Source organism: Budorcas taxicolor, chromosome 11 (assembly GCF_023091745.1).
Source record: "Budorcas taxicolor isolate Tak-1 chromosome 11, Takin1.1, whole genome shotgun sequence".
Taxonomy (NCBI): domain Eukaryota; kingdom Metazoa; phylum Chordata; class Mammalia; order Artiodactyla; family Bovidae; genus Budorcas; species Budorcas taxicolor.
The window spans coordinates 61,535,915-61,540,053 of record NC_068920.1 but is presented as its reverse complement, the minus strand read 5'-3'; the positions used below and the strand labels follow the sequence as shown (position 1 = coordinate 61,540,053).

General features: G+C 47.4%; 1 long non-coding RNA gene across 1 annotated transcript; it reads right to left on the bottom strand.

Moving 5' to 3' along the window:
• Positions 1 to 2,746: 2,746 nt before the first annotated feature.
• Positions 2,747 to 3,571, bottom strand: LOC128056723 (uncharacterized). The gene is made up of 2 exons (XR_008200175.1): positions 3,435 to 3,571; positions 2,747 to 2,841 (listed from the first exon to the last, which is right to left on the bottom strand). It is a non-coding gene; the product is annotated as an uncharacterized LOC128056723 (long non-coding RNA).
• Positions 3,572 to 4,139: the final 568 nt, after the last annotated feature.

The following is a 4,139-nucleotide window of genomic DNA, read 5'->3' as shown; positions in this document are numbered from 1 at the left end:
CCTTACATATGTGTACATGTATGAGGAATGCTGCTGCTGCTGCTAAGTCGCTTCAGTCGTGTCCGACTCTGTGCAACCCCAGAGACGGCAGCCCACCAGGCTCCCCCGTCCCTGGGATTCTCCAGGCAAGAACACTGGAGTGGGTTGCCATTTCCTTCTCTAATGCATGAAAATGAAAAGTGAAAGTGAAGTTGCTCAGTCATGTCCGACTCTTCGCGACCCCATGGACTGCAGCCTACCAGGCTCCTCTGCCCATGGGATTTTCCAGGCAAGAGTACTGGAGTGGGGTGCCACTGCCTTCTCCATGTATGAGGAATGAGGAAGGATGAAAAAGTTTATTACTCTTGTTTACCTCCCGTGGAAAGATGACAGATTTTATACACTTCTGTACCCTACTCAGAATGACAAGCATTTCCTGAGTCTCAGATTGGCATCACCACCACCTGCAAGTCTGTTAGAAACGCCTCTTCTCAGGCCTCAGCCCAGAACTACAGGATCAGAATGTGCGCTGTAATAATACTCCATGGCTTTATGCACACATTCAAGGTTGAGAAAAACCACTTCAGTATTCACCATGCTGTAAGAAATGTGACTACTCAGCTATGTTCTGTTTTAATTTACATTTTTTCACTTGTAACCCTCAGCATAGTCACTTTAACGCTAGTCATTGCTTCTCCATTGTCATCCCTTAATGCCCTTATGAAAACCAAGAGTAACGTTAAGACAAGACAGTTCTGAAGTGAGGCGGCCAAAACCAAAGCAAACTACAGCCATTGTTTCTCCTGAAAACAATCTATTTCATAAAACTCATTATGATTTTCTTCCATCAGAGTGTTACAGCGAATATCAACCTTGTATGGCTTCCTCATAGGAGCTACTGAAAAAGAATTTAACAGCTTTGGGAGAGGCTTCTGGTGGAGAACTAGTCCACTATGAGCCTCTGAAACTTAAAATTTTACATCTCTCAGGGAGGTTTGTAATAACATTTCCCCACCTGGGGGTCATTCCTATAAAGCCAATTCCCAAACTCTTCCCCCTACACCAATGATCTGAGCTCACTTTTAAAAAGCTGAAAAAGAATCTAACAGCTTCAGAGAGACTCATAGTGAAGAACTAGTGGCTAACATGGAGAAGGCAATAGCACCCCACTCCAGTACTCTTGCCTGGAAAATCCCATGGGTAGAGGAGCCTGGTAGGCTGCAGTCCGTGGGGTCGCTAAGAGTCAGACACGACTGAGCGACTTCACTTTCTCTTTTCACCTTCATACACTGGAGAAGGAAATGACAACCCACTCCAGTGTTCTTGCCTGGAGAATCCCAGGATGGAGGAGCCTAGTGGGCTGCCGTCTATGGGGTTGCACTGAGTCGGACACGACTGAAGCAGCAGCAGAAGCAGTGGCTAACAGGGAAAAAGTAACATCTCCAAGTAAGGTAGTATTTTCAAGGAAAAAAAAACAAAACACATTTAAGTAGGGCAAGGGGTAGACATAGAGGAGAAACAGTGAGAGGCAATGTCAGAGGCAGCTGTCCACCACAGGGATGGGAACACCTGGGCACGGGGTAAAGATGCAGTAGGCAGAAATCAAGGGGCAGATGAGGAGTGCTGTGGGCCGGCTTAAAAACCACGTAAGGACGAGGCGAAACTTGGGGCTGAACAGCACAGGCACTGGGGGGCAGGGATATGAACACTGAGGTGAGACAGGAGAGGGAGACGTGTGTGTCCAGGGGCTACACATAAGTACTAGAAAAGGAGTCAACATTGGAAAGACCAGGTGCACCAGGCACCTGGCACAAGAACAGCCCCAGAGAGAACCAGTCATAACCCAGATGCTTAACTGGGCACATACCAACAGTCTGGAGGCACCACCATCTTTCCAGGTGGTGCTAATGGTAAAGAACCCGCCTGCCAGTGCAGGAGACGTAAGAGAGCTGGGTTCTGTCCTTGGGTTGGGAAGACCCCCTGGAGGAGGAAATGGCAACCCACTCCAGTGTTCTTGCCTGGAGAATCCCATGGACAGAAGACCCTAGTGGGCTACAGTCCATAGGGTCGCAAAGAGTCAGACATGACTGAAGCGACTTAGCACATAGGGACTTGGTCACTCACTCTTGATTTTTAGACACAGACGTCCCTTGGTACCACTGGAGGACTGGTTCCAGGAGCTGCGACGGATACCAAGCTCTAAGGATGCTCAAGTGGCATAGTCGACCATTCCTGTCCACGTTTCCACATGCATGGATTCAACCAACCATGGACAGTAAGTGGATAGTGGTTCACTTACACGGAGATTTATCGAAAAAAACCCACATGTAGGTGGATCTGTGCAATGCAAACCCATGTTGTTCAATGGTCAACTGTATTTGGGATTTATCACTAAGCTCTATTCAGTGAGTTTTCTCCTTTACATGTATATTTTGATAACGCTACAAAAGAAATTTCTGTCAATAAAAACTTATACTTTGTGCTTGGAGTATGTTGTTACCCTCAGAAGTGTAAAGGTCTTACATATATTCCCTTACCTCAGGTATTTTTACACAGTTGTTTGGTTTCCAGAATAGCTCCAGCAAATCTGCTGAGCAAAGGGACTGGTAATGGTTCCTAGACCAACTTTGCTTTGCAGCTGTACCAACGAACCAGCACAGATTCCTTAGAAAACAAGGCATGTGATCAAAAACAGCAATTATCAGTTTTGAGGCTCCAGCTCTCTTAATGCAATGATACTCTTTTCCCGTTTAATAAAAGGTTCAAATACATTTACATTTTTTTATTTTAAAAATAAAATTGATTCATAAAGTGCAAGGAGAAATTATTTCTGTCCAGTTCTCCATATCCACTTTCCATGAGCTGTTGGAAACGTAAAAGAAAAATAAAAATTAGAAATACATAATGGATAACTTCAAATTATTTTTACTGTTTAGCTAAACCATGACCAACAAGATCTGGTGTTACAGATAATAAAACTGAGACCCTGGAAGTTTGCAGAGATCTAATGAAAAAGCCAAGACTAGATTCAAAGCTCCTGACTTACAAGCCACTGTTCTTTCCACTTTCCCAGCCTGCCAAAAAGCTAAGAATTTAGACTGCAGATGACAAAGCATGAATGCAAAGATGTACTATGGTGCTATCAAAGATATTTTTAAATATAAACTGATCAGGGAGAGAAGAGTGGTAGGAACACTTCCACGGTCCATCTTTTTTCTATTCTTTCGAGTGTTTTCCATTTAGAAGCTTAATGTTGTCAAGGTGCAATGACTTTGCACGTGGTTAAGGCAGTCCCATTAAACACGTGCAGGGAACTGATCTATGGCACCAAAGTGTGCGTTACCACGGAAAACAGAACTTTCTCTTCTTTCTGGGGCCCTTGAAACCCCCTTGCCGCAAGATATTGGTCTATCCCCAAAATCGCCCCTTAAAGCGCTGCTATAAATACTGCTCACCAACTCCAAGACAAGCCTGGCACTGCGCGCGGAGGGCGTGAGACGGGCCTAGCTATGGCCGAGGCCCCGCACGGGACAGGCTAGGTGCCCTCGAGGTGGTCGCGCGGGAGTCGGCGGGGACCAACAGGGCGGGGGTCTCAGGCCAGATCCAGCTTCTTCTGCGTCGCCGCTAGCTTGTCTTGCAGCCTCTTCTTCCTCCAGTCCAGGTAGCGCCGCCGCAGCCGGTTTGCCTGCCAGCCCACGAGCACTCCGGAGGCGAAAGCCACCAGTACAGACAACTGCAGCGTCCTCTCGGACACGTCCGCCATTGCGAATCCGGGGCGTGAAGCGCGGCTACGGCGGGGCGGCGGGGTCAAAAGACCCAGCGCGTTCCGGGCGGGGCACGTCCTGCGGCGCATCTCTTGAATCTCGTGGGTGTGTGGAGAATACGCCTGCAGTGCAAGACACCCGAGTTCGATCCCGAGGTCGGCAAGATCCCGTGGAGAAGGAAATGGCAACCCACTCCAGTATTCTGGGAAATCCCATGGACAGAGGAGCCTGTCCATGGAGTCGCAAGAGTCAGAGAAGAGCGACTAAACCACCACCACCTGTTGAAGACTTGCTTGGCTCTCCTACATCCCATGTTTCCCTCCTCAGAGCACTTACTGCACATGTTGTTTGGCGTTCATCAGATATTTCCTTGCATTATTACCTAACTTCAGTGGT